Source organism: Symsagittifera roscoffensis, chromosome 6 (genome assembly GCF_963678635.1).
Source record: "Symsagittifera roscoffensis chromosome 6, txSymRosc1.1, whole genome shotgun sequence".
Lineage (NCBI taxonomy): Eukaryota > Metazoa > Xenacoelomorpha > Acoela > Convolutidae > Symsagittifera > Symsagittifera roscoffensis.
The window spans coordinates 34,171,748-34,189,808 of record NC_087067.1 but is presented as its reverse complement, the minus strand read 5'-3'; the positions used below and the strand labels follow the sequence as shown (position 1 = coordinate 34,189,808).

The 18,061-nt window shown below is 37.4% G+C and overlaps 14 non-coding genes across 14 annotated transcripts; all 14 read left to right on the top strand.

The window, feature by feature from the left end:
- Window positions 1–326: 326 nt before the first annotated feature.
- On the top strand, window positions 327–445 carry LOC134850177 (5S ribosomal RNA). The gene has a single exon (XR_010164148.1). It is a non-coding gene; the product is annotated as a 5S ribosomal RNA (ribosomal RNA).
- Window positions 446–1,604: 1,159 nt separating this feature from the next.
- Window positions 1,605–1,723, top strand: LOC134850176 (5S ribosomal RNA). Its single transcript, XR_010164147.1, has one exon. It is a non-coding gene; the product is annotated as a 5S ribosomal RNA (ribosomal RNA).
- Window positions 1,724–2,882: 1,159 nt separating this feature from the next.
- LOC134850174 (5S ribosomal RNA) lies at window positions 2,883–3,001 on the top strand. Its single transcript, XR_010164146.1, has one exon. It is a non-coding gene; the product is annotated as a 5S ribosomal RNA (ribosomal RNA).
- Window positions 3,002–4,154: 1,153 nt separating this feature from the next.
- LOC134850172 (5S ribosomal RNA) lies at window positions 4,155–4,273 on the top strand. Its single transcript, XR_010164144.1, has one exon. It is a non-coding gene; the product is annotated as a 5S ribosomal RNA (ribosomal RNA).
- Window positions 4,274–5,432: 1,159 nt separating this feature from the next.
- Window positions 5,433–5,551, top strand: LOC134850171 (5S ribosomal RNA). Its single transcript, XR_010164143.1, has one exon. It is a non-coding gene; the product is annotated as a 5S ribosomal RNA (ribosomal RNA).
- Window positions 5,552–6,710: 1,159 nt separating this feature from the next.
- LOC134850170 (5S ribosomal RNA) lies at window positions 6,711–6,829 on the top strand. Its single transcript, XR_010164142.1, has one exon. It is a non-coding gene; the product is annotated as a 5S ribosomal RNA (ribosomal RNA).
- A 1,159-nt stretch (window positions 6,830–7,988) lies between these two features.
- LOC134850169 (5S ribosomal RNA) lies at window positions 7,989–8,107 on the top strand. The gene has a single exon (XR_010164141.1). It is a non-coding gene; the product is annotated as a 5S ribosomal RNA (ribosomal RNA).
- Window positions 8,108–9,266: 1,159 nt separating this feature from the next.
- On the top strand, window positions 9,267–9,385 carry LOC134850168 (5S ribosomal RNA). The gene has a single exon (XR_010164140.1). It is a non-coding gene; the product is annotated as a 5S ribosomal RNA (ribosomal RNA).
- Window positions 9,386–10,544: 1,159 nt separating this feature from the next.
- Window positions 10,545–10,663, top strand: LOC134850166 (5S ribosomal RNA). The gene has a single exon (XR_010164138.1). It is a non-coding gene; the product is annotated as a 5S ribosomal RNA (ribosomal RNA).
- Window positions 10,664–11,822: 1,159 nt separating this feature from the next.
- LOC134850165 (5S ribosomal RNA) lies at window positions 11,823–11,941 on the top strand. The gene has a single exon (XR_010164137.1). It is a non-coding gene; the product is annotated as a 5S ribosomal RNA (ribosomal RNA).
- A 1,159-nt stretch (window positions 11,942–13,100) lies between these two features.
- On the top strand, window positions 13,101–13,219 carry LOC134850164 (5S ribosomal RNA). Its single transcript, XR_010164136.1, has one exon. It is a non-coding gene; the product is annotated as a 5S ribosomal RNA (ribosomal RNA).
- Window positions 13,220–14,378: 1,159 nt separating this feature from the next.
- On the top strand, window positions 14,379–14,497 carry LOC134850163 (5S ribosomal RNA). The gene has a single exon (XR_010164135.1). It is a non-coding gene; the product is annotated as a 5S ribosomal RNA (ribosomal RNA).
- A 1,159-nt stretch (window positions 14,498–15,656) lies between these two features.
- LOC134850162 (5S ribosomal RNA) lies at window positions 15,657–15,775 on the top strand. The gene has a single exon (XR_010164134.1). It is a non-coding gene; the product is annotated as a 5S ribosomal RNA (ribosomal RNA).
- A 1,159-nt stretch (window positions 15,776–16,934) lies between these two features.
- LOC134850161 (5S ribosomal RNA) lies at window positions 16,935–17,053 on the top strand. Its single transcript, XR_010164133.1, has one exon. It is a non-coding gene; the product is annotated as a 5S ribosomal RNA (ribosomal RNA).
- Window positions 17,054–18,061: the final 1,008 nt, after the last annotated feature.

Below are 18,061 nucleotides of genomic sequence, written 5' to 3'. Positions count from 1 at the left end.
GACAGTATCCTGGCTGGTATCCATTCATATGCCACTTACAGTGAATGTGCGGCTATCATGCCATAAATGGTCATTCAAGGCACCTTGTACACGCTCCATAGGTTTTGACCAGCCGATTTGGCCATTTAACACATTGGGTCAAAAAAATTCCAAACAATGTCAATTTTCAAAATTTTGTTTGAAATGCATAAATTATAACGTGAGCGTGCAAAATTTTACATGGTATAAGAGCATATTTTTACTCTCGCGCGAGGGCGAGTGTTTTAAAACTAATGTACATAGACATATGCTAGTAAGGATATAAGTGAAAGCGGAGTAACTCAAATGCCTACGACCATACCATGTTGAATGCACCGGTTCTCGTCCGATCACCGAAGTTAAGCAACATTGGGCCTGGTTAGTACTTGGATGGGAGACCGCCTGGGAACACCAGGTGTTGTAGGCTTTTATTTAAAGCAAAAGTATCTCTTTTACTTTTATACGCTAAGAGTTATTGCTGTTTAAAGTTCGGTGATGTCAAAAAGTTAAGCCTAATCGAGCGTGGTGCAAAAATTTTCAATGGGTCAAATTTTGGTCAAAACAACAGAAAACCGAAAAATTTCTTTTGCAGTATCAATTTTGTGTACAATCAGCTGCTGATAGGCCAAAAATATTGGAGATAACTTTTGGGGTCTTTGAGTTATAGCCTTTTGAATTTCGGTGATGTCAAAAAGTTAAGCCCAATCGAGCCTGGTGAATTGCGCGAACGGCCATAACTTGCCCAAAAATTTTAAAATTTTCAAATTTTATTACTTGGATCATAAGATCATGGTCAAATCTTGGGGGACTGAGAAAATGAACCAATTTCGTCGGTCCAACACAAAGTTATAAGCTTTTGAAATCTCGGTGATGCCAAAAAGTTAAGCCTAATCGAGCGTGGTGCAAAAAATGAAATTTTCAAAATTTTTGGTTTTTTTCGTTGAAACATCATTTTTTTCATCTTGTTTCATAAATTATAGCTCAGGACGATTCCAACGAGCCCAAAACGACGTTTGTAGCTTAAGTGTACGTGGAGTAATCATCAGTTGAAAATTTGGGGGGACCCGAATTTCGGCCATTTTGGACGAAAATTGGCCTAAAAGCTAACTTTTAAGTTAGTGCAATTTTTTTTCTTGCATTTTTTAAGAGAATTGGGCTGCCCTCCGCTGTCGCAGAGTGCATTCAAAGAAAACTTATCAAATAGATTTGAATACTTACCTATTTAATAAGTTTATCACAACAATTAGGCTAAAAGCAACTGACAGTATCCTGGCTGGTATCCATTCATATGCCACTTACAGTGAATGTGCGGCTATCATGCCATAAATGGTCATTCAAGGCACCTTGTACACGCTCCATAGGTTTTGACCAGCCGATTTGGCCATTTAACACATTGGGTCAAAAAAATTCCAAACAATGTCAATTTTCAAAATTTTGTTTGAAATGCATAAATTATAACGTGAGCGTGCAAAATTTTACATGGTATAAGAGCATATTTTTACTCTCGCGCGAGGGCGAGTGTTTTAAAACTAATGTACATAGACATATGCTAGTAAGGATATAAGTGAAAGCGGAGTAACTCAAATGCCTACGACCATACCATGTTGAATGCACCGGTTCTCGTCCGATCACCGAAGTTAAGCAACATTGGGCCTGGTTAGTACTTGGATGGGAGACCGCCTGGGAACACCAGGTGTTGTAGGCTTTTATTTAAAGCAAAAGTATCTCTTTTACTTTTATACGCTAAGAGTTATTGCTGTTTAAAGTTCGGTGATGTCAAAAAGTTAAGCCTAATCGAGCGTGGTGCAAAAATTTTCAATGGGTCAAATTTTGGTCAAAACAACAGAAAACCGAAAAATTTCTTTTGCAGTATCAATTTTGTGTACAATCAGCTGCTGATAGGCCAAAAATATTGGAGATAACTTTTGGGGTCTTTGAGTTATAGCCTTTTGAATTTCGGTGATGTCAAAAAGTTAAGCCCAATCGAGCCTGGTGAATTGCGCGAACGGCCATAACTTGCCCAAAAATTTTAAAATTTTCAAATTTTATTACTTGGATCATAAGATCATGGTCAAATCTTGGGGGACTGAGAAAATGAACCAATTTCGTCGGTCCAACACAAAGTTATAAGCTTTTGAAATCTCGGTGATGCCAAAAAGTTAAGCCTAATCGAGCGTGGTGCAAAAAATGAAATTTTCAAAATTTTTGGTTTTTTTCGTTGAAACATCATTTTTTTCATCTTGTTTCATAAATTATAGCTCAGGACGATTCCAACGAGCCCAAAACGACGTTTGTAGCTTAAGTGTACGTGGAGTAATCATCAGTTGAAAATTTGGGGGGACCCGAATTTCGGCCATTTTGGACGAAAATTGGCCTAAAAGCTAACTTTTAAGTTAGTGCAATTTTTTTTCTTGCATTTTTTAAGAGAATTGGGCTGCCCTCCGCTGTCGCAGAGTGCATTCAAAGAAAACTTATCAAATAGATTTGAATACTTACCTATTTAATAAGTTTATCACAACAATTAGGCTAAAAGCAACTGACAGTATCCTGGCTGGTATCCATTCATATGCCACTTACAGTGAATGTGCGGCTATCATGCCATAAATGGTCATTCAAGGCACCTTGTACACGCTCCATAGGTTTTGACCAGCCGATTTGGCCATTTAACACATTGGGCCAAAAAAATTCCAAACAATGTCAATTTTCAAAATTTTGTTTGAAATGCATAAATTATAACGTGAGCGTGCAAAATTTTACATGGTATAAGAGCATATTTTTACTCTCGCGCGAGGGCGAGTGTTTTAAAACTAATGTACATAGACATATGCTAGTAAGGATATAAGTGAAAGCGGAGTAACTCAAATGCCTACGACCATACCATGTTGAATGCACCGGTTCTCGTCCGATCACCGAAGTTAAGCAACATTGGGCCTGGTTAGTACTTGGATGGGAGACCGCCTGGGAACACCAGGTGTTGTAGGCTTTTATTTAAAGCAAAAGTATCTCTTTTACTTTTATACGCTAAGAGTTATTGCTGTTTAAAGTTCGGTGATGTCAAAAAGTTAAGCCTAATCGAGCGTGGTGCAAAAATTTTCAATGGGTCAAATTTTGGTCAAAACAACAGAAAACCGAAAAATTTCTTTTGCAGTATCAATTTTGTGTACAATCAGCTGCTGATAGGCCAAAAATATTGGAGATAACTTTTGGGGTCTTTGAGTTATAGCCTTTTGAATTTCGGTGATGTCAAAAAGTTAAGCCCAATCGAGCCTGGTGAATTGCGCGAACGGCCATAACTTGCCCAAAAATTTTAAAATTTTCAAATTTTATTACTTGGATCATAAGATCATGGTCAAATCTTGGGGGACTGAGAAAATGAACCAATTTCGTCGGTCCAACACAAAGTTATAAGCTTTTGAAATCTCGGTGATGCCAAAAAGTTAAGCCTAATCGAGCGTGGTGCAAAAAATGAAATTTTCAAAATTTTTGGTTTTTTTCGTTGAAACATCATTTTTTTCATCTTGTTTCATAAATTATAGCTCAGGACGATTCCAACGAGCCCAAAACGACGTTTGTAGCTTAAGTGTACGTGGAGTAATCATCAGTTGAAAATTTGGGGGGACCCGAATTTCGGCCATTTTGGACGAAAATTGGCCTAAAAGCTAACTTTTAAGTTAGTGCAATTTTTTTTCTTGCATTTTTTAAGAGAATTGGGCTGCCCTCCGCTGTCGCAGAGTGCATTCAAAGAAAACTTATCAAATAGATTTGAATACTTACCTATTTAATAAGTTTATCACAACAATTAGGCTAAAAGCAACTGACAGTATCCTGGCTGGTATCCATTCATATGCCACTTACAGTGAATGTGCGGCTATCATGCCATAAATGGTCATTCAAGGCACCTTGTACACGCTCCATAGGTTTTGACCAGCCGATTTGGCCATTTAACACATTGGGTCAAAAAAATTCCAAACAATGTCAATTTTCAAAATTTTGTTTGAAATGCATAAATTATAACGTGAGCGTGCAAAATTTTACATGGTATAAGAGCATATTTTTACTCTCGCGCGAGGGCGAGTGTTTTAAAACTAATGTACATATGCTAGTAAGGATATAAGTGAAAGCGGAGTAACTCAAATGCCTACGACCATACCATGTTGAATGCACCGGTTCTCGTCCGATCACCGAAGTTAAGCAACATTGGGCCTGGTTAGTACTTGGATGGGAGACCGCCTGGGAACACCAGGTGTTGTAGGCTTTTATTTAAAGCAAAAGTATCTCTTTTACTTTTATACGCTAAGAGTTATTGCTGTTTAAAGTTCGGTGATGTCAAAAAGTTAAGCCTAATCGAGCGTGGTGCAAAAATTTTCAATGGGTCAAATTTTGGTCAAAACAACAGAAAACCGAAAAATTTCTTTTGCAGTATCAATTTTGTGTACAATCAGCTGCTGATAGGCCAAAAATATTGGAGATAACTTTTGGGGTCTTTGAGTTATAGCCTTTTGAATTTCGGTGATGTCAAAAAGTTAAGCCCAATCGAGCCTGGTGAATTGCGCGAACGGCCATAACTTGCCCAAAAATTTTAAAATTTTCAAATTTTATTACTTGGATCATAAGATCATGGTCAAATCTTGGGGGACTGAGAAAATGAACCAATTTCGTCGGTCCAACACAAAGTTATAAGCTTTTGAAATCTCGGTGATGCCAAAAAGTTAAGCCTAATCGAGCGTGGTGCAAAAAATGAAATTTTCAAAATTTTTGGTTTTTTTCGTTGAAACATCATTTTTTTCATCTTGTTTCATAAATTATAGCTCAGGACGATTCCAACGAGCCCAAAACGACGTTTGTAGCTTAAGTGTACGTGGAGTAATCATCAGTTGAAAATTTGGGGGGACCCGAATTTCGGCCATTTTGGACGAAAATTGGCCTAAAAGCTAACTTTTAAGTTAGTGCAATTTTTTTTCTTGCATTTTTTAAGAGAATTGGGCTGCCCTCCGCTGTCGCAGAGTGCATTCAAAGAAAACTTATCAAATAGATTTGAATACTTACCTATTTAATAAGTTTATCACAACAATTAGGCTAAAAGCAACTGACAGTATCCTGGCTGGTATCCATTCATATGCCACTTACAGTGAATGTGCGGCTATCATGCCATAAATGGTCATTCAAGGCACCTTGTACACGCTCCATAGGTTTTGACCAGCCGATTTGGCCATTTAACACATTGGGTCAAAAAAATTCCAAACAATGTCAATTTTCAAAATTTTGTTTGAAATGCATAAATTATAACGTGAGCGTGCAAAATTTTACATGGTATAAGAGCATATTTTTACTCTCGCGCGAGGGCGAGTGTTTTAAAACTAATGTACATAGACATATGCTAGTAAGGATATAAGTGAAAGCGGAGTAACTCAAATGCCTACGACCATACCATGTTGAATGCACCGGTTCTCGTCCGATCACCGAAGTTAAGCAACATTGGGCCTGGTTAGTACTTGGATGGGAGACCGCCTGGGAACACCAGGTGTTGTAGGCTTTTATTTAAAGCAAAAGTATCTCTTTTACTTTTATACGCTAAGAGTTATTGCTGTTTAAAGTTCGGTGATGTCAAAAAGTTAAGCCTAATCGAGCGTGGTGCAAAAATTTTCAATGGGTCAAATTTTGGTCAAAACAACAGAAAACCGAAAAATTTCTTTTGCAGTATCAATTTTGTGTACAATCAGCTGCTGATAGGCCAAAAATATTGGAGATAACTTTTGGGGTCTTTGAGTTATAGCCTTTTGAATTTCGGTGATGTCAAAAAGTTAAGCCCAATCGAGCCTGGTGAATTGCGCGAACGGCCATAACTTGCCCAAAAATTTTAAAATTTTCAAATTTTATTATTTGGATCATAAGATCATGGTCAAATCTTGGGGGACTGAGAAAATGAACCAATTTCGTCGGTCCAACACAAAGTTATAAGCTTTTGAAATCTCGGTGATGCCAAAAAGTTAAGCCTAATCGAGCGTGGTGCAAAAAATGAAATTTTCAAAATTTTTGGTTTTTTTCGTTGAAACATCATTTTTTTCATCTTGTTTCATAAATTATAGCTCAGGACGATTCCAACGAGCCCAAAACGACGTTTGTAGCTTAAGTGTACGTGGAGTAATCATCAGTTGAAAATTTGGGGGGACCCGAATTTCGGCCATTTTGGACGAAAATTGGCCTAAAAGCTAACTTTTAAGTTAGTGCAATTTTTTTTCTTGCATTTTTTAAGAGAATTGGGCTGCCCTCCGCTGTCGCAGAGTGCATTCAAAGAAAACTTATCAAATAGATTTGAATACTTACCTATTTAATAAGTTTATCACAACAATTAGGCTAAAAGCAACTGACAGTATCCTGGCTGGTATCCATTCATATGCCACTTACAGTGAATGTGCGGCTATCATGCCATAAATGGTCATTCAAGGCACCTTGTACACGCTCCATAGGTTTTGACCAGCCGATTTGGCCATTTAACACATTGGGCCAAAAAAATTCCAAACAATGTCAATTTTCAAAATTTTGTTTGAAATGCATAAATTATAACGTGAGCGTGCAAAATTTTACATGGTATAAGAGCATATTTTTACTCTCGCGCGAGGGCGAGTGTTTTAAAACTAATGTACATAGACATATGCTAGTAAGGATATAAGTGAAAGCGGAGTAACTCAAATGCCTACGACCATACCATGTTGAATGCACCGGTTCTCGTCCGATCACCGAAGTTAAGCAACATTGGGCCTGGTTAGTACTTGGATGGGAGACCGCCTGGGAACACCAGGTGTTGTAGGCTTTTATTTAAAGCAAAAGTATCTCTTTTACTTTTATACGCTAAGAGTTATTGCTGTTTAAAGTTCGGTGATGTCAAAAAGTTAAGCCTAATCGAGCGTGGTGCAAAAATTTTCAATGGGTCAAATTTTGGTCAAAACAACAGAAAACCGAAAAATTTCTTTTGCAGTATCAATTTTGTGTACAATCAGCTGCTGATAGGCCAAAAATATTGGAGATAACTTTTGGGGTCTTTGAGTTATAGCCTTTTGAATTTCGGTGATGTCAAAAAGTTAAGCCCAATCGAGCCTGGTGAATTGCGCGAACGGCCATAACTTGCCCAAAAATTTTAAAATTTTCAAATTTTATTATTTGGATCATAAGATCATGGTCAAATCTTGGGGGACTGAGAAAATGAACCAATTTCGTCGGTCCAACACAAAGTTATAAGCTTTTGAAATCTCGGTGATGCCAAAAAGTTAAGCCTAATCGAGCGTGGTGCAAAAAATGAAATTTTCAAAATTTTTGGTTTTTTTCGTTGAAACATCATTTTTTTCATCTTGTTTCATAAATTATAGCTCAGGACGATTCCAACGAGCCCAAAACGACGTTTGTAGCTTAAGTGTACGTGGAGTAATCATCAGTTGAAAATTTGGGGGGACCCGAATTTCGGCCATTTTGGACGAAAATTGGCCTAAAAGCTAACTTTTAAGTTAGTGCAATTTTTTTTCTTGCATTTTTTAAGAGAATTGGGCTGCCCTCCGCTGTCGCAGAGTGCATTCAAAGAAAACTTATCAAATAGATTTGAATACTTACCTATTTAATAAGTTTATCACAACAATTAGGCTAAAAGCAACTGACAGTATCCTGGCTGGTATCCATTCATATGCCACTTACAGTGAATGTGCGGCTATCATGCCATAAATGGTCATTCAAGGCACCTTGTACACGCTCCATAGGTTTTGACCAGCCGATTTGGCCATTTAACACATTGGGCCAAAAAAATTCCAAACAATGTCAATTTTCAAAATTTTGTTTGAAATGCATAAATTATAACGTGAGCGTGCAAAATTTTACATGGTATAAGAGCATATTTTTACTCTCGCGCGAGGGCGAGTGTTTTAAAACTAATGTACATAGACATATGCTAGTAAGGATATAAGTGAAAGCGGAGTAACTCAAATGCCTACGACCATACCATGTTGAATGCACCGGTTCTCGTCCGATCACCGAAGTTAAGCAACATTGGGCCTGGTTAGTACTTGGATGGGAGACCGCCTGGGAACACCAGGTGTTGTAGGCTTTTATTTAAAGCAAAAGTATCTCTTTTACTTTTATACGCTAAGAGTTATTGCTGTTTAAAGTTCGGTGATGTCAAAAAGTTAAGCCTAATCGAGCGTGGTGCAAAAATTTTCAATGGGTCAAATTTTGGTCAAAACAACAGAAAACCGAAAAATTTCTTTTGCAGTATCAATTTTGTGTACAATCAGCTGCTGATAGGCCAAAAATATTGGAGATAACTTTTGGGGTCTTTGAGTTATAGCCTTTTGAATTTCGGTGATGTCAAAAAGTTAAGCCCAATCGAGCCTGGTGAATTGCGCGAACGGCCATAACTTGCCCAAAAATTTTAAAATTTTCAAATTTTATTATTTGGATCATAAGATCATGGTCAAATCTTGGGGGACTGAGAAAATGAACCAATTTCGTCGGTCCAACACAAAGTTATAAGCTTTTGAAATCTCGGTGATGCCAAAAAGTTAAGCCTAATCGAGCGTGGTGCAAAAAATGAAATTTTCAAAATTTTTGGTTTTTTTCGTTGAAACATCATTTTTTTCATCTTGTTTCATAAATTATAGCTCAGGACGATTCCAACGAGCCCAAAACGACGTTTGTAGCTTAAGTGTACGTGGAGTAATCATCAGTTGAAAATTTGGGGGGACCCGAATTTCGGCCATTTTGGACGAAAATTGGCCTAAAAGCTAACTTTTAAGTTAGTGCAATTTTTTTTCTTGCATTTTTTAAGAGAATTGGGCTGCCCTCCGCTGTCGCAGAGTGCATTCAAAGAAAACTTATCAAATAGATTTGAATACTTACCTATTTAATAAGTTTATCACAACAATTAGGCTAAAAGCAACTGACAGTATCCTGGCTGGTATCCATTCATATGCCACTTACAGTGAATGTGCGGCTATCATGCCATAAATGGTCATTCAAGGCACCTTGTACACGCTCCATAGGTTTTGACCAGCCGATTTGGCCATTTAACACATTGGGTCAAAAAAATTCCAAACAATGTCAATTTTCAAAATTTTGTTTGAAATGCATAAATTATAACGTGAGCGTGCAAAATTTTACATGGTATAAGAGCATATTTTTACTCTCGCGCGAGGGCGAGTGTTTTAAAACTAATGTACATAGACATATGCTAGTAAGGATATAAGTGAAAGCGGAGTAACTCAAATGCCTACGACCATACCATGTTGAATGCACCGGTTCTCGTCCGATCACCGAAGTTAAGCAACATTGGGCCTGGTTAGTACTTGGATGGGAGACCGCCTGGGAACACCAGGTGTTGTAGGCTTTTATTTAAAGCAAAAGTATCTCTTTTACTTTTATACGCTAAGAGTTATTGCTGTTTAAAGTTCGGTGATGTCAAAAAGTTAAGCCTAATCGAGCGTGGTGCAAAAATTTTCAATGGGTCAAATTTTGGTCAAAACAACAGAAAACCGAAAAATTTCTTTTGCAGTATCAATTTTGTGTACAATCAGCTGCTGATAGGCCAAAAATATTGGAGATAACTTTTGGGGTCTTTGAGTTATAGCCTTTTGAATTTCGGTGATGTCAAAAAGTTAAGCCCAATCGAGCCTGGTGAATTGCGCGAACGGCCATAACTTGCCCAAAAATTTTAAAATTTTCAAATTTTATTATTTGGATCATAAGATCATGGTCAAATCTTGGGGGACTGAGAAAATGAACCAATTTCGTCGGTCCAACACAAAGTTATAAGCTTTTGAAATCTCGGTGATGCCAAAAAGTTAAGCCTAATCGAGCGTGGTGCAAAAAATGAAATTTTCAAAATTTTTGGTTTTTTTCGTTGAAACATCATTTTTTTCATCTTGTTTCATAAATTATAGCTCAGGACGATTCCAACGAGCCCAAAACGACGTTTGTAGCTTAAGTGTACGTGGAGTAATCATCAGTTGAAAATTTGGGGGGACCCGAATTTCGGCCATTTTGGACGAAAATTGGCCTAAAAGCTAACTTTTAAGTTAGTGCAATTTTTTTTCTTGCATTTTTTAAGAGAATTGGGCTGCCCTCCGCTGTCGCAGAGTGCATTCAAAGAAAACTTATCAAATAGATTTGAATACTTACCTATTTAATAAGTTTATCACAACAATTAGGCTAAAAGCAACTGACAGTATCCTGGCTGGTATCCATTCATATGCCACTTACAGTGAATGTGCGGCTATCATGCCATAAATGGTCATTCAAGGCACCTTGTACACGCTCCATAGGTTTTGACCAGCCGATTTGGCCATTTAACACATTGGGTCAAAAAAATTCCAAACAATGTCAATTTTCAAAATTTTGTTTGAAATGCATAAATTATAACGTGAGCGTGCAAAATTTTACATGGTATAAGAGCATATTTTTACTCTCGCGCGAGGGCGAGTGTTTTAAAACTAATGTACATAGACATATGCTAGTAAGGATATAAGTGAAAGCGGAGTAACTCAAATGCCTACGACCATACCATGTTGAATGCACCGGTTCTCGTCCGATCACCGAAGTTAAGCAACATTGGGCCTGGTTAGTACTTGGATGGGAGACCGCCTGGGAACACCAGGTGTTGTAGGCTTTTATTTAAAGCAAAAGTATCTCTTTTACTTTTATACGCTAAGAGTTATTGCTGTTTAAAGTTCGGTGATGTCAAAAAGTTAAGCCTAATCGAGCGTGGTGCAAAAATTTTCAATGGGTCAAATTTTGGTCAAAACAACAGAAAACCGAAAAATTTCTTTTGCAGTATCAATTTTGTGTACAATCAGCTGCTGATAGGCCAAAAATATTGGAGATAACTTTTGGGGTCTTTGAGTTATAGCCTTTTGAATTTCGGTGATGTCAAAAAGTTAAGCCCAATCGAGCCTGGTGAATTGCGCGAACGGCCATAACTTGCCCAAAAATTTTAAAATTTTCAAATTTTATTATTTGGATCATAAGATCATGGTCAAATCTTGGGGGACTGAGAAAATGAACCAATTTCGTCGGTCCAACACAAAGTTATAAGCTTTTGAAATCTCGGTGATGCCAAAAAGTTAAGCCTAATCGAGCGTGGTGCAAAAAATGAAATTTTCAAAATTTTTGGTTTTTTTCGTTGAAACATCATTTTTTTCATCTTGTTTCATAAATTATAGCTCAGGACGATTCCAACGAGCCCAAAACGACGTTTGTAGCTTAAGTGTACGTGGAGTAATCATCAGTTGAAAATTTGGGGGGACCCGAATTTCGGCCATTTTGGACGAAAATTGGCCTAAAAGCTAACTTTTAAGTTAGTGCAATTTTTTTTCTTGCATTTTTTAAGAGAATTGGGCTGCCCTCCGCTGTCGCAGAGTGCATTCAAAGAAAACTTATCAAATAGATTTGAATACTTACCTATTTAATAAGTTTATCACAACAATTAGGCTAAAAGCAACTGACAGTATCCTGGCTGGTATCCATTCATATGCCACTTACAGTGAATGTGCGGCTATCATGCCATAAATGGTCATTCAAGGCACCTTGTACACGCTCCATAGGTTTTGACCAGCCGATTTGGCCATTTAACACATTGGGCCAAAAAAATTCCAAACAATGTCAATTTTCAAAATTTTGTTTGAAATGCATAAATTATAACGTGAGCGTGCAAAATTTTACATGGTATAAGAGCATATTTTTACTCTCGCGCGAGGGCGAGTGTTTTAAAACTAATGTACATAGACATATGCTAGTAAGGATATAAGTGAAAGCGGAGTAACTCAAATGCCTACGACCATACCATGTTGAATGCACCGGTTCTCGTCCGATCACCGAAGTTAAGCAACATTGGGCCTGGTTAGTACTTGGATGGGAGACCGCCTGGGAACACCAGGTGTTGTAGGCTTTTATTTAAAGCAAAAGTATCTCTTTTACTTTTATACGCTAAGAGTTATTGCTGTTTAAAGTTCGGTGATGTCAAAAAGTTAAGCCTAATCGAGCGTGGTGCAAAAATTTTCAATGGGTCAAATTTTGGTCAAAACAACAGAAAACCGAAAAATTTCTTTTGCAGTATCAATTTTGTGTACAATCAGCTGCTGATAGGCCAAAAATATTGGAGATAACTTTTGGGGTCTTTGAGTTATAGCCTTTTGAATTTCGGTGATGTCAAAAAGTTAAGCCCAATCGAGCCTGGTGAATTGCGCGAACGGCCATAACTTGCCCAAAAATTTTAAAATTTTCAAATTTTATTATTTGGATCATAAGATCATGGTCAAATCTTGGGGGACTGAGAAAATGAACCAATTTCGTCGGTCCAACACAAAGTTATAAGCTTTTGAAATCTCGGTGATGCCAAAAAGTTAAGCCTAATCGAGCGTGGTGCAAAAAATGAAATTTTCAAAATTTTTGGTTTTTTTCGTTGAAACATCATTTTTTTCATCTTGTTTCATAAATTATAGCTCAGGACGATTCCAACGAGCCCAAAACGACGTTTGTAGCTTAAGTGTACGTGGAGTAATCATCAGTTGAAAATTTGGGGGGACCCGAATTTCGGCCATTTTGGACGAAAATTGGCCTAAAAGCTAACTTTTAAGTTAGTGCAATTTTTTTTCTTGCATTTTTTAAGAGAATTGGGCTGCCCTCCGCTGTCGCAGAGTGCATTCAAAGAAAACTTATCAAATAGATTTGAATACTTACCTATTTAATAAGTTTATCACAACAATTAGGCTAAAAGCAACTGACAGTATCCTGGCTGGTATCCATTCATATGCCACTTACAGTGAATGTGCGGCTATCATGCCATAAATGGTCATTCAAGGCACCTTGTACACGCTCCATAGGTTTTGACCAGCCGATTTGGCCATTTAACACATTGGGCCAAAAAAATTCCAAACAATGTCAATTTTCAAAATTTTGTTTGAAATGCATAAATTATAACGTGAGCGTGCAAAATTTTACATGGTATAAGAGCATATTTTTACTCTCGCGCGAGGGCGAGTGTTTTAAAACTAATGTACATAGACATATGCTAGTAAGGATATAAGTGAAAGCGGAGTAACTCAAATGCCTACGACCATACCATGTTGAATGCACCGGTTCTCGTCCGATCACCGAAGTTAAGCAACATTGGGCCTGGTTAGTACTTGGATGGGAGACCGCCTGGGAACACCAGGTGTTGTAGGCTTTTATTTAAAGCAAAAGTATCTCTTTTACTTTTATACGCTAAGAGTTATTGCTGTTTAAAGTTCGGTGATGTCAAAAAGTTAAGCCTAATCGAGCGTGGTGCAAAAATTTTCAATGGGTCAAATTTTGGTCAAAACAACAGAAAACCGAAAAATTTCTTTTGCAGTATCAATTTTGTGTACAATCAGCTGCTGATAGGCCAAAAATATTGGAGATAACTTTTGGGGTCTTTGAGTTATAGCCTTTTGAATTTCGGTGATGTCAAAAAGTTAAGCCCAATCGAGCCTGGTGAATTGCGCGAACGGCCATAACTTGCCCAAAAATTTTAAAATTTTCAAATTTTATTATTTGGATCATAAGATCATGGTCAAATCTTGGGGGACTGAGAAAATGAACCAATTTCGTCGGTCCAACACAAAGTTATAAGCTTTTGAAATCTCGGTGATGCCAAAAAGTTAAGCCTAATCGAGCGTGGTGCAAAAAATGAAATTTTCAAAATTTTTGGTTTTTTTCGTTGAAACATCATTTTTTTCATCTTGTTTCATAAATTATAGCTCAGGACGATTCCAACGAGCCCAAAACGACGTTTGTAGCTTAAGTGTACGTGGAGTAATCATCAGTTGAAAATTTGGGGGGACCCGAATTTCGGCCATTTTGGACGAAAATTGGCCTAAAAGCTAACTTTTAAGTTAGTGCAATTTTTTTTCTTGCATTTTTTAAGAGAATTGGGCTGCCCTCCGCTGTCGCAGAGTGCATTCAAAGAAAACTTATCAAATAGATTTGAATACTTACCTATTTAATAAGTTTATCACAACAATTAGGCTAAAAGCAACTGACAGTATCCTGGCTGGTATCCATTCATATGCCACTTACAGTGAATGTGCGGCTTTCATGCCATAAATGGTCATTCAAGGCACCTTGTACACGCTCCATAGGTTTTGACCAGCCGATTTGGCCATTTAACACATTGGGCCAAAAAAATTCCAAACAATGTCAATTTTCAAAATTTTGTTTGAAATGCATAAATTATAACGTGAGCGTGCAAAATTTTACATGGTATAAGAGCATATTTTTACTCTCGCGCGAGGGCGAGTGTTTTAAAACTAATGTACATAGACATATGCTAGTAAGGATATAAGTGAAAGCGGAGTAACTCAAATGCCTACGACCATACCATGTTGAATGCACCGGTTCTCGTCCGATCACCGAAGTTAAGCAACATTGGGCCTGGTTAGTACTTGGATGGGAGACCGCCTGGGAACACCAGGTGTTGTAGGCTTTTATTTAAAGCAAAAGTATCTCTTTTACTTTTATACGCTAAGAGTTATTGCTGTTTAAAGTTCGGTGATGTCAAAAAGTTAAGCCTAATCGAGCGTGGTGCAAAAATTTTCAATGGGTCAAATTTTGGTCAAAACAACAGAAAACCGAAAAATTTCTTTTGCAGTATCAATTTTGTGTACAATCAGCTGCTGATAGGCCAAAAATATTGGAGATAACTTTTGGGGTCTTTGAGTTATAGCCTTTTGAATTTCGGTGATGTCAAAAAGTTAAGCCCAATCGAGCCTGGTGAATTGCGCGAACGGCCATAACTTGCCCAAAAATTTTAAAATTTTCAAATTTTATTATTTGGATCATAAGATCATAGTCAAATCTTGGGGGACTGAGAAAATGAACCAATTTCGTCGGTCCAACACAAAGTTATAAGCTTTTGAAATCTCGGTGATGCCAAAAAGTTAAGCCTAATCGAGCGTGGTGCAAAAAATGAAATTTTCAAAATTTTTGGTTTTTTTCGTTGAAACATCATTTTTTTCATCTTGTTTCATAAATTATAGCTCAGGACGATTCCAACGAGCCCAAAACGACGTTTGTAGCTTAAGTGTACGTGGAGTAATCATCAGTTGAAAATTTGGGGGGACCCGAATTTCGGCCATTTTGGACGAAAATTGGCCTAAAAGCTAACTTTTAAGTTAGTGCAATTTTTTTTCTTGCATTTTTTAAGAGAATTGGGCTGCCCTCCGCTGTCGCAGAGTGCATTCAAAGAAAACTTATCAAATAGATTTGAATACTTACCTATTTAATAAGTTTATCACAACAATTAGGCTAAAAGCAACTGACAGTATCCTGGCTGGTATCCATTCATATGCCACTTACAGTGAATGTGCGGCTTTCATGCCATAAATGGTCATTCAAGGCACCTTGTACACGCTCCATAGGTTTTGACCAGCCGATTTGGCCATTTAACACATTGGGCCAAAAAAATTCCAAACAATGTCAATTTTCAAAATTTTGTTTGAAATGCATAAATTATAACGTGAGCGTGCAAAATTTTACATGGTATAAGAGCATATTTTTACTCTCGCGCGAGGGCGAGTGTTTTAAAACTAATGTACATAGACATATGCTAGTAAGGATATAAGTGAAAGCGGAGTAACTCAAATGCCTACGACCATACCATGTTGAATGCACCGGTTCTCGTCCGATCACCGAAGTTAAGCAACATTGGGCCTGGTTAGTACTTGGATGGGAGACCGCCTGGGAACACCAGGTGTTGTAGGCTTTTATTTAAAGCAAAAGTATCTCTTTTACTTTTATACGCTAAGAGTTATTGCTGTTTAAAGTTCGGTGATGTCAAAAAGTTAAGCCTAATCGAGCGTGGTGCAAAAATTTTCAATGGGTCAAATTTTGGTCAAAACAACAGAAAACCGAAAAATTTCTTTTGCAGTATCAATTTTGTGTACAATCAGCTGCTGATAGGCCAAAAATATTGGAGATAACTTTTGGGGTCTTTGAGTTATAGCCTTTTGAATTTCGGTGATGTCAAAAAGTTAAGCCCAATCGAGCCTGGTGAATTGCGCGAACGGCCATAACTTGCCCAAAAATTTTAAAATTTTCAAATTTTATTATTTGGATCATAAGATCATGGTCAAATCTTGGGGGACTGAGAAAATGAACCAATTTCGTCGGTCCAACACAAAGTTATAAGCTTTTGAAATCTCGGTGATGCCAAAAAGTTAAGCCTAATCGAGCGTGGTGCAAAAAATGAAATTTTCAAAATTTTTGGTTTTTTTCGTTGAAACATCATTTTTTTCATCTTGTTTCATAAATTATAGCTCAGGACGATTCCAACGAGCCCAAAACGACGTTTGTAGCTTAAGTGTACGTGGAGTAATCATCAGTTGAAAATTTGGGGGGACCCGAATTTCGGCCATTTTGGACGAAAATTGGCCTAAAAGCTAACTTTTAAGTTAGTGCAATTTTTTTTCTTGCATTTTTTAAGAGAATTGGGCTGCCCTCCGCTGTCGCAGAGTGCATTCAAAGAAAACTTATCAAATAGATTTGAATACTTACCTATTTAATAAGTTTATCACAACAATTAGGCTAAAAGCAACTGACAGTATCCTGGCTGGTATCCATTCATATGCCACTTACAGTGAATGTGCGGCTTTCATGCCATAAATGGTCATTCAAGGCACCTTGTACACGCTCCATAGGTTTTGACCAGCCGATTTGGCCATTTAACACATTGGGCCAAAAAAATTCCAAACAATGTCAATTTTCAAAATTTTGTTTGAAATGCATAAATTATAACGTGAGCGTGCAAAATTTTACATGGTATAAGAGCATATTTTTACTCTCGCGCGAGGGCGAGTGTTTTAAAACTAATGTACATAGACATATGCTAGTAAGGATATAAGTGAAAGCGGAGTAACTCAAATGCCTACGACCATACCATGTTGAATGCACCGGTTCTCGTCCGATCACCGAAGTTAAGCAACATTGGGCCTGGTTAGTACTTGGATGGGAGACCGCCTGGGAACACCAGGTGTTGTAGGCTTTTATTTAAAGCAAAAGTATCTCTTTTACTTTTATACGCTAAGAGTTATTGCTGTTTAAAGTTCGGTGATGTCAAAAAGTTAAGCCTAATCGAGCGTGGTGCAAAAATTTTCAATGGGTCAAATTTTGGTCAAAACAACAGAAAACCGAAAAATTTCTTTTGCAGTATCAATTTTGTGTACAATCAGCTGCTGATAGGCCAAAAATATTGGAGATAACTTTTGGGGTCTTTGAGTTATAGCCTTTTGAATTTCGGTGATGTCAAAAAGTTAAGCCCAATCGAGCCTGGTGAATTGCGCGAACGGCCATAACTTGCCCAAAAATTTTAAAATTTTCAAATTTTATTATTTGGATCATAAGATCATGGTCAAATCTTGGGGGACTGAGAAAATGAACCAATTTCGTCGGTCCAACACAAAGTTATAAGCTTTTGAAATCTCGGTGATGCCAAAAAGTTAAGCCTAATCGAGCGTGGTGCAAAAAATGAAATTTTCAAAATTTTTGGTTTTTTTCGTTGAAACATCATTTTTTTCATCTTGTTTCATAAATTATAGCTCAGGACGATTCCAACGAGCCCAAAACGACGTTTGTAGCTTAAGTGTACGAGGAGTAATCATCAGTTGAAAATTTGGGGGGACCCGAATTTCGGCCATTTTGGACGAAAATTGGCCTAAAAGCTAACTTTTAAGTTAGTGCAATTTTTTTTCTTGCATTTTTTAAGAGAATTGGGCTGCCCTCCGCTGTCGCAGAGTGCATTCAAAGAAAACTTATCAAATAGATTTGAATACTTACCTATTTAATAAGTTTATCACAACAATTAGGCTAAAAGCAACTGACAGTATCCTGGCTGGTATCCATTCATATGCCACTTACAGTGAATGTGCGGCTTTCATGCCATAAATGGTCATTCAAGGCACCTTGTACACGCTCCATAGGTTTTGACCAGCCGATTTGGCCATTTAACACATTGGGCCAAAAAAATTCCAAACAATGTCAATTTTCAAAATTT